General features: G+C 37.2%; 1 long non-coding RNA gene across 1 annotated transcript in view; it reads left to right on the plus strand.

The window, feature by feature from the left end:
- LOC139858800 (uncharacterized) overlaps window positions 1–12178 on the plus strand; it is a 260912-nt gene that overhangs the window by 19342 nt on the left and 229392 nt on the right. The gene's annotated exons all lie outside the window — the stretch shown is intronic.

Here is a 12178-nt window from a genome sequence, read left to right on the forward strand (position 1 = left end):
ATGAGTTTTACTAAATGGGGCCCACATCGGCCGTTTTACGAGTTTCGTTCAAAACATACAAGTTCAACCATAAGAGTTTAAATTCCAAACGACACTATGAGCATGGTGTTTGGGGATTAAACTACCCAAATCTCGGTCAAACTCCAAAAGTTATAACATCCAAAAGCGTCCCCTACAAACAAAGCGGGATCTATAATCCATACGAATGCCCTTACCCTTGTCTCCGCTGGAGCCTATAAAAAGATAAACAACGAGAGGGTAAGCAAAGCTTAGTGAGTGCAACAATTATACATACACATATATAACCCATCTATTTGCATTCGCACCCACCAAATACCTCATACGAGAATATAACACAATTAGCATGCCGTCTTACTCATAATGCTAACAACTCGTACACTATCACAACATCACATTAGCATATACACAACAAAATATATATACTTATAGCATGCTAAACAATATCCATCAACATAATATGGTTAACCATAACGCTATGGTGCTACCGGCTCGTGGTTCACACCATACGCATTTGAGTCTCACTCGTTTATAGTGCTACCGGCTCGTGGTTCACACTTTGTTTATAGTGCTACCGGCCCGTGGTTCACACTTGTTTATAGTGCTACCGGCTCGTGGTTCACACTTGTTTATATTGCTACCGGCTCGTGGTTCACACTTGTTTATAGTGCTACCGCCTCGTGGTTCACACTTGTTTATAGTGCTACCGGCTCGTGGTTCACACTTGTTTATAGTGCTACTGGCTCATGGTTCACACTTGATGCTACCGGCTCGTGGTTCACATCATGATACATCACATACATGCTATGGTACTACCGGCTCGTGGTTCATACCATAACATTCACAAATAAATATGCCATATACATATACGTATAATTATTCCACTCAACTTAACGATTCGGTGATGGTTTTCTACTTCCGCAAGCTTCAAAGCAAAGTACCTAATATAATAAGTACTTCAATCAACACACAAACTAGTTAGACTAAATACCAACAATTCACCTATGTGCATTTAATGACTTAAATGCCCCATTATCGCCAAAACCGTCCCATTAAGGTCAAGACCATCATAAATCACTCAAAGCTAGTGATTAAGATCCAACAACACTAACTAATACACAATAAGGGTATTTCATACCCATTTTTCCCAACTAGGTCAATCATTAACATTTTGACCATTTTAAAACCAACACACCCATTTTGGGTCATCTTCAAACCCAAACAACACCCATTGTGCTAGTAATTAACTAACCAATTTATGTTCATACGCCCCAATTAACACTTTAAAACCCTAGGTTAGTTACTATTGAGTCTACATGACTCAATCTTGCCCAAGAACACTCAAAGTCACCAAATATGGATTTTATGTTCTTCATTTACCCAAACCCTAACCCTTACACAAAATCAAAGTAAGGAAATCAAAGTTAGAACATACCACTACAACCAAAACGTAGCTAGTGATTAGAGGAACAACTTTAACACACGCACTTTGGCCCGAAATCAACTTCTTCCTCTTAGATTTGAGCTTTCTCACTCAAGAACTCTCCTCTCTCTAGAATTTAAGTGGAATGGATAAAGGTAGGTGATAGTGGAGTTATGACACTCCACTTACTGATCTGGTAGCCTTTAAATCGTCCCCAAGTGAATTTACCAAAAAGCCCTTCAAAATATCTCATTAAAAGTAGCAGAATCCGGCTACAGTAAGTAGTGCGCCACGCGCACCCTTAGGTGTGCGCTGAGCGCACCTTGCTCAGCTCAGTCTCTGACCTCTGTTTAACTGCACAAAATTTCCCACGCTTCAAGTACCCTATTTACACCACTGTACAAACATTATTCGGGTCTTACAACTCTCCCCACTTGAATCGGAGCGCGTCCTCGCAATCCAAGCCGAATGACAAGAGGGAAGATAAACTAACACAAACTCTTTGGGCTCCCAAGTAAACTTGGAACTTTTACTACGACGCCATTGAACCTTAAAAGTTCTCACCTCTTTATTTCTCAACCTTTTGACTTTCTCATCGAGTATAGCAATCGGCTCCTCAATATACTCTAACTTATTGTTTAGCTCGATCTCGTCTAATGGCACCCAAGAAGAATCATCCGCAAGACACTTACGGAGATGGGAAACGTGAAATGTATTATGGATCCCCGCAAGCTCTTCGGGTAATTCCAAACGATACGCGACTTCACCAACACTAGCTAAAATTTTAAAAGGACCAATAAACCGAGGAGCTAACTTTCCCCGTTTTCGAAACCGAATAACACATTTCCATGGCGAAACTTTAAGTATCACCATGTCACCTTCGTGGAACTCAATTTGTTGCCTTCGCTTATCGGCATAAGATTTTTGTCTATCTTGGGCCTTTTTCAAATGAGTCCGAATCATATCAATTTTGCTATTCGTCTCTAAAACCAAATCGGTACTCCCGATTTCTCTTTGGCCCACTTCCCCCCAACAAATCGGAGTTCGACACCTCCACCCATAAAGCATCTCGTAAAGTGGAATCCCGATACTAGTATGATAACTATTATTGTACGAGAATTTCACCAAAGGTAAGTGCTCATCCCAACTACCACCGAAATCAATAATACATGCCCGTAACATATCCTACAAAGTTTGATTCGTACGTTTGGTTTGACTGTCCGTTTGAGGATGATACGCCGTGCTCAATTTCAATGGTGTACCCATATCTTCATGAAACTTCTCCCAAAACCGAGATGTGAAACGAGTGTCTCGATCCGAAATAATAGATATAGGAACCCCGTGTCTCGATATCACCTCCTTGATAAACAACTTAGCCAAGGTCTCCGACGATATCGCTTCCTGAATGGGAAGAAACAAGGCACTCTTCGTCAATCGATCAACTATTACCCAAATCGAGTCAAATTGGGTTCTCGCCGTCTTTGGTAACTTTGTGATGAAATCCATGGTAATGTGCTCCTATTTCCATTTTGGAATTTCCAATGGTTGTAACTTACCATACGGATTTTGGTGTTCGGCTTTAACTTGCAAACACGTGACACATTGTTCAACATACTTTACAACATCACGTTTCATGCCCGGCCACCAATACTCTTTCTTCAAATCAAGATACATTTTGGTCGCGCCCGGGTGAATGGAATACTTTGACTTATGTGCTTCATCAAGTAGCACTCGTCGATGATCACCCATTTTAGGTACCCACACTCTTCCTTGAAAAGATAACAAACCATGCGGACCTAAGGTAATAAACTCCGTTTGCCCCACGATTCGTTCCTCATGCTTATTGTTAACAAAAGCTTCGATTTGAGTCTCGCCAAGCTTTACAAGAAAATCGTTAGTAATAATCATGCGTAACGATCCTACTCGTATCGCCGGATGTTGACTCTTTCGACTTAACGCATCCGCGACCACATTCGCCTTACCCGGATAATAAAGTATTTCACAATTATAGTCTTTCACCACATCCATCCATCTACGTTGACGATAATTCAAATCTCTTTGATCAAAAAGATGTTTCAAACTCTTATGATCCAAATAAATCGTACACTTGACACCATACAAGTAATGGCGCCAAATTTTCAACGCATGAACAACCGCTGCCAACTCAAGATCATGAATCAGATATCTCGTTTCTTGTTCCTTTAATTGTCGGGAGGCATACGCGATGACTTTACCTCGTTGCATTAGAACATAACCGATCCCATTTAAAGAAGCATCACAATAAACCGTCATGTCTTCTACACCTTCCGGCAATACTAAAACCGGAGCTTGGCATAACTTCTCTTTTAACAATTGAAAAGCAATTTCTTGCTCGTTCTCCCAATTAAACCTCGCGTTCTTTCTCGTCAATTTCGTCAATAGAGAAGCAATTTTAGAAAAGTCTTGGATAAACCGACGATAATAACCGGCCAATCCGAGAAAACTTCGGATTTCTGTAGGCGTAGTCGGTCGTCCCCAACTCTTTACCGTCTCGATCTTCCCCGGATCTACTTGAATACCATTTTTGTTCACAATATGGCCAAGGAATTGAACTTCCCTTAGCCAAAATTCACATTTAGAGAATTTAGCATACAACTTCTCCTTCCGCAACGTTCTTAACACACTCCGCAAATGATGTTCATGTTCCTTCATACTCTTCGAATAGACAAGTATGTCGTCAATGAACACAATTACTGACTTGTCCAACATAGGTTGGCACACTCAGTTCATAAGATCCATGAACGCCGCCGGTGCATTTGTAAGACCAAAAGGCATAGCTACGAATTCAAAATGGCCATAACGTGTTCGAAAAGCCGTTTTCTCGATATCTTCCTCACGGACCCGCATTTGGTGATAGCCGGACCGTAGGTCAATTTTAGAGAAATACGTTGCACCTTGGAGTTGGTCAAACAAATCGTCAATCCTAGGTAAAGGATAACTATTCTTGATGGTCACTTTGTTCAACTCCCAATAATCGATGCACATCCGCATACTACCATCCTTCTTCTTCACGAATAAAACCGGAGCGCCCCATGGAGAAGCACTCAGTTGAATAAAACCCTTTTCAAGCAACTCTTGGGTTTGATTTAACAACTCTTGCATTTTCGTTAGTGCCAAACGATAAGGAGTTTTAGCAATGGGAGTAGCTCCCGGAACCAACTCAATGCGAAATTCAATTTGTCTTTCCGCCGAAACACCCGTAATTCGTCCGAAAAAATGTCTTCGAATTCACTAACCACCGGAATTTCACGAATGAATGGTGGCTCTTCACGAGTATCAACCACATGGGCAAGAAAATCCATGCCACCACTAACAAGAAAACAACGTGCCCGTGCATAAGTGCATAATGGCACAAGTCTTCTCCGTCTCTCGCCGTGAATAATTAACTCTCCCCCACTTGGGGTCTTCACCCGAATAGATTTTTCATGGCATGAAATATCGGCTCTATAACGATCGAGCCAATCCATACCAACGAAAATATCAAAATCACCCAAAGTCATCGGAATGAGATCGATTTCAAAAGTTTCAGAACCAAACACAACATTACAATTCTTACGAACATCAATCCCTAGCACCGTTTTACCATCCGCTATTTCGACTTCTACTGGATGACTTAACTTAGCTAGCAGTTTATTTAACTTAGGCACAAATCGAGGCGACACAAAGGACAAATTAGCACCACTATCAAAAAGTATCCGTGCCGGATTAGAGTTAACCATGAAAGTACCTGAGACAACTTCATTGGATTGCTTGGCTTCGTCATTAGTCATCAAATAATTGTGACCCCTAGCCGTACCCGCTGCCTTCTCTAACTTCTTAACATGATCGGTGTTCAAATCGGGACACTTCGGCCTTCGGTGCCCTTCCTTACCACAATTGTAGCAAGTAAGTTTGCTCGACGCCTTGGTATAATCACGGGCCATGTGTCCCCTTTGATTACAATTATAACACGTGGGTCCGAAACCCCTGGAAGCACCATTCTTCACACTATTAACAATTTAGGAGCCTTTCTTGTTCTTTTTGTTTGAAAAGCTCGAATGACTCGAACCTTCAAACTTCCTCTAAGAAAAAGAGAAATCACTTCTTCTCGGAACCTCCGGTTCAAAACCCCGAGCTAATTCAAATAACTCTTCAAAAGACTTAGCCATTCCCCGACTAATCTTACCCTTCAACTCATTATTCATGGTATGATAGAAATCCTTCATCAACTTGTGATCGTCACCAACATATTCTGGACAAAAACAAGGGTTTGGTAAGAAGGTAGACTTTAGAGTAACCAAGTCCATTGAACCTTGTCGCAAATTGTGCAACTCGTCCTGGATTCTATCAAGGTCGGAAGAAGTTTGATATTCTTTGAAGAACTCCTTCTTAAACTCCTCCCACGTCAAGCTCATACATTGCTCTTCACCATATAATTGGATTTTATCATCCCACCACAACTTCGCCTCTTCTCGTAACATGCTAGAACCATACCTCGCCTTCTTCTCGGGAGGACATTTCGAGGTACGAAAAGCTCCTTCGATATCGGAAATCTAACATGTGCTTTTCAACGGATCTCGTACCTCATTAAACATCGGGGGTTGAGCATCCTTGAAATTTTTGTAATGAAAGTTCCACCTTCCATTCCCACCGTTACCATCACCCCTTTCGCCAAGAGGATGAATGTTTCTAGCTTCTAATGCCTCTTCGATCGCGGCATTCAATCGCTCATTAATCATTTCAGTTACTTGCCCATCAACCAATTCTTGGAAAACCTTTCGGACATCGTCAAGAAATTTCGTTTTTAGCCTTTTAAAGATGGCCTCAACCTTGGCCGTGAGTTCAACGTCCTCGCTCGTGCCTCCTTCATTGGTATCATGTCCATTTCTCATCTTCATTCTATAAAACGAAGTAAATTAAATAACGAACGAAAAGACATGACACAATATACATGAACACCACACCGCCCCATCTTGCTCAACAATCGTCGTACATCGCTTGTTTGACATGATTTGAACCTGTAACAATGGTAGCTAATCATTGTTACGCGATCACGTCGCATTAACTCGCTAGTACAACGTCTATCTCGCTTGATGATTGCAAAACACAACACAAAACAATAATCGCATAGTTATTTCACCTAAAACTAGGCACTAACCAATCCCCGGGCCGACCCGTCTCCTACAAGTCCCGCATAACGCGCATACACAATAAAGTCTTAAGTCTAGGCACCTATCTCAAGTCGCCTAAATCCCTTAGACCATGCTCTGATACCACTTGTAACAACCCAACCCGTTAACCAACCAAAAACGCGGAATTAATTTTTTTTTTTGAACAGGGCTGTTCAGATGGGGTACGCAGCGCACAGCCCCACCTGTGCGCAGCGCGCACAGGGCCTGGCAGCCCGCTGTCCACTTTTTCCATTTTCCGTAAAAAGATCTCCCACTTCCCGACATTTTTAGACGAAACGCTTGTCACAACATGTTCTAATATGAAAAACTCATACGATTCAATCAAAAAATGAGTTTTACTAAACGGGGCCCACATCGGCCGTTTTACGAGTTTCGTTCAAAACATACAAGTTCAACCATAAGAGTTTAAATTCTAAACGACACTATGAGCATGGTGTTTGGGGGTTAAACTATCCAAATCTCGGTCAAACTCCAAAAGCTATAACATCCAAAAGTGTCCCCTACAAACAAAGCGAGATCTCTAATCCATACGAATGCCCTTACCCTTGTCTCTGCCGGAGCCTATAAAAAGATAAACAATGAGAGGGTAAGCAAAGCTTAGTGAGTGCAACAATTATACATACACATATATAACCCATCTATTTGCATTCGCACCCACCAAATACCTCATACGAGAATATAACATAATTAGCATGCCGTCTTACTCATAATGCTAACAACTGGTACACTATCACAACATCACATTAGCATATACACAACACAATATATATACTTATAGCATGCTAAACAATATCCATCAACATAATATGGTTAACCATAACGCTATGGTGCTACCGGCTCGTGGTTCACACCATACGCATTTGAGTCTCACTCGTTTATAGTGCTACCGGCTCGTGGTTCACACTTTGTTTATGTGACGACCCGAATATTTTCGACCAAATTTAAACTTAATTCTTATTTAATTTTGACACGATAAGCAAAGTTTGTAATATTGAGTCTCTAAATTTTGAATTTTTTTTATGAAATTATTTGACTTCGACCATTTCTGACGATTCACGAACCATTATTTGTAAATAGGTAAATATATATAAATAAGTAAATATAAATAATTATGCAAAAATATTAATAAACTATTATATACAATATACAATTTGTTATAAATAAATATGTAAATTAATATAAGATATATTAAAATTTATTAAAAAATTGAATATATAAAGTATGTTATATATATATAATAAATTTCGAAGTTATTTAGTAAACGACAGAAATGCTCATTTGTCATTCAATTGATAGTTAACGAATTAATAAGGAACTTATATTATTTTAAAATAAACGTTGATTCGAAAATGAGTTCTATAAATTCTAGGCTCATTAAAAATATACTTAGGAACTATTTGTTGAATTTTAAAACTTTTTATATTTTATTTGGGGTTGGGAGTAAACAATGAATGTAATTTTTTTATTTAATAGTTAATGGCCAGATTTTATACCATAATGACCAAAATAAATAAATATAGTTAATCTAAAACTTTGAGATTTTTCTGAAGACTTTTATCCGCTAATGATTAACGACGGAGAACGAAATTTAGTCCGTGAATGGTGACGGTTAATATTATCACACGTTTATTATTTGAATCTTATATATTATTATTATATTAATTTATGTCGACAAACAAAATTTCAAAAGCTATTATTTTTGTTGAAATTCAAGTAATTATAATATATTATTATTAAAGAGGATTCGTGAAATTAAAAAGAAAGAGATGGTGACTTGCAGAGTTATCCAATTCACATAGTAATCTTTACGTCCCCAATTTCAAATTCACGGATATTAACATTCCAATATATATATATATATATATATATATATATATATATATATATATATATATATATATATATATATATATATATATATATATATATATATATATATATATTCAATGTCTACACATATTTGCATATCACCAGATTTCTTTTGTGGAGTTTACCCAACTAGTCAAAACTTTTATATATATTAATAGAGTTGATTGAACACCACTTGATTCATTTCCCCCGTGAATTAATTTCTTATAGTGACTTATCACTTTTTATTATTATTATTTTTTTGTTAACTATCTAAATCTTCTAATATAAATATTTACATAGATAACATATGCATACACATCACCTTACATAATATACTACCTCCTTGCTACAACCGGACACCACTTCATCACTACAACAACCCCATCTCATTCTCGCTCTAATATCTTTGTTTGATCGAACCCACCAATACCGCCACCTCAAGAACTACATCCACCTTCCTTGTTATTATTTACTACTACTACTACAATTTATGTTTATGTTTCTTGTTCCAATCAAAAAGACCACCAAACCAAATACACACCTACTCTCACCACCACGATAAACCGCCATCTACCATGAACAACCCTTTTTATTTTAGAACTCATTTAACCACCTTCAACTTATTCTTTAGCACGATCACCAATATGAAACCCACTTGATCAAGCCTTTTCTACACCTATCGAACCTACAACTAGTTCCTTGTTTCGTTTGTGAATCACCTTCTTCTTCATGTACACCCGACACCATACCACCTCCATGGACACCTAAAATCTCCACCACTTAACATCACTATATTCTGTTTTCTATATTTATTTATTTTTCCACATAATCGTATATATCTACATTCATATATATAAGCTTACATATAGATTGAATTATTACACCACCTTTGATCACATTTCTTTTCGGTAACCCAGCCTCACCTCCATCATCAATCAAGAACAACCTACACGCCACTCCCTATGTCCCAACCATCGAACCACCCAATCATTACCACCATCTCATTTTTTTTCTCTCTCTTTTGTGAAGCCATCGAATACCTTCAACCGCCACCCATATATCGTCAGTTGCAAAGAACTTGCTACTATGCTCGAACTACTACAGCTGCCATGATCGAGCTTATTTATTGTTTCTGTTCTTATTTCCAGCCGTAGTCAAATCACCACCTTCATCACCTACGAAAACCACTCTCTCTCTCTCTCTCTCTCTCTCTCTCTCTCTCTCTCTTCTCTCTCACCTGCAACTCGCTACTATTAATTGATACTGCAACTGTTACATTTTTTTTCGAGTTACTGTTTTAAAGAGGAAGATACATGATGGTGGTAATGTCAATTATAATGATGATGAAGAACGTATGATCTGTAATGATATAACTGAATAAACAATGATGATGATGTTAGTTAAAAAGAAGAATGATGATGTTGATACAGTGGATCGATGAGTGGGGATAAAGTTAAAGCAAAGAATGATAATGAGTTGGAGGTTACTGTTTGATTACATAAACAGTTACCTTTCTTGTTCCTAATATATGTCGATTAAACCCAAAAACTCTTTATCACCTGGGCGTGGGTTAATTCAATTGGGCTGTTAGATTGGGCCTGACCAAGATCACCTAACAGTTGGTAGGTTCTAATCCAGAAATACATAAAAACCGAAACCCCCTGGGTCCTTGTTTATCTCGAGCATAAATCCCATTCGATCTACTCTTTGATTCAACCCAATGATGTAGTTAATGAAAATTCGATAAGGAAGTTATTAAATGGAAGATAATAGAGTGATTTATTGATGATGATCGAATGATTATGTTCCTGTGACAATACATAAACGAATGATGATAATGATATTATCTTGTTACAATAATGATGAATATTAGATGATACGTGATTTCATGTTATAGTGTTAATGAAAATGTTAATGATATGATGATGATGAAGGTGTTGTATGTCTAAGTGGTCGATTAAATTATTGAAGAAGAAGATGAATAGAAACAGAAACGAACGGGTTAAATATATTTGGGTTAGGTGATATAATAGAAAAACAAAATTTGAGGAATGGTTTATGGGTGTAGTCAGGGAACGAGAGGTCTTGGGTTCAAGCTTGAGCTTAGGCATTTATTTTTGGAACTTTGTCTTAAGAGGTAGTCGTCATCATCATCATCATTATTATTATTATTATTATTATTATTATTATTATTATTATTATTATTATTATTATTATTATTATTATTATTATTATTATTATTATTATTATTATTATTATTATTATTATTATTATTATTATTATTATTATTATTAACATTATTTTATCAAATAAATACTCATATAGAACATGTATAAAAAGTATATATATATATACATATATATAAATATATAACAATAACAATTGAAATAAAATATATTAATATTAATATATAAATTCGTTCGATTACTATTATGTGTGTTAATATGTATATAAATGATATAGGTTCGTGAATCTGAGGCCAACCCTACACTTGTTTAATGTCGTCATATGTATTTTTACTACAAAATACAGTATGGTAAGTTCATTTGATTCCCTTTTACTCTTTACATTTTTGGGACTGAGAATACATGCGCTACTTTTACAACTGCTTTATTAAATGTTTTTGAAATACATTTTGAACTGCGAATACATGAAATGCTTTTATAAATGTTTGACGAGATAGACACAAGCAAAACATTCCTCGAATGAATTATGTGGACGTGATAATTGCCACCATTGAATTATGTGGACGTGATAATTGCCACAATTGATATGAATATTTTTCCCCTGATTGTTATTGCTTGGTAACCTAAGAATTAGGGAACATCACTAATTTTGAGAATTAGTGCACGCCTAATTGACGCGAATCCTAAAGGTAGCTACCGAGTTTAACACCCCCACCCAGAATGTTCACTAGACGGAAGGGCTAGTGGGCGTGGTGTTTAGTACTTCGAAGTTTATATGATTATTATACAGACGAGATGTTCTGTTTTGGGAATATTATTATTATGCGCATTATATGTTAAGGTTGGTTACCAAGCCAAGCAATGAATGAAAAGTGAATGTTATGTATCGAGAGAATGATTTTATACACAGGTTATGTGTATGTTATTTTTGTGCACAAAATATGTGTACGGTTACTAAGATTTATGAAAGATGACTTCGTACACGAGAAAGGTGTACTGTATTTAAAAGATATCGCATGTACATTTTAGGTGGGTATAGGATTCGGGCCCATTTGTACCATGCAGGATTTAAATCTTGTGGTCTATCAAAATGATGAATTTTATTGTTTTATGATAAATCTGTGAACTCACCAACCTTTTGGTTGACACTTGAAAGCATGTTTATTTTCAGGTATGAAAGAAATCTTCCGCTATGCATTTACTCATTTTAAAGACAATATTTGGAGTCGATCATCGCAATGGGACCAGATGTTGGTGACTTCGTCCAGATGGATTAGGACGGGGTATGACATGTGGTATCAGAGCGGTGGTCTTAGCGATCCAGGTCTTGCATTAGTGTGTCAAACTGATAATTGCTTAGATGCATTAGTGAGTCTGGACTTCGACCGAGTCTGCATGTCAAAAATTTTGCTTATCATTTTGTGTCAAAAATTAATTGCTTATCATTCTTAAAGTCTAGATACATCTTACTGCATTGATTGCATGAATAG

This window comes from Rutidosis leptorrhynchoides, chromosome 7 (genome assembly GCF_046630445.1).
Source record: "Rutidosis leptorrhynchoides isolate AG116_Rl617_1_P2 chromosome 7, CSIRO_AGI_Rlap_v1, whole genome shotgun sequence".
Lineage (NCBI taxonomy): Eukaryota > Viridiplantae > Streptophyta > Magnoliopsida > Asterales > Asteraceae > Rutidosis > Rutidosis leptorrhynchoides.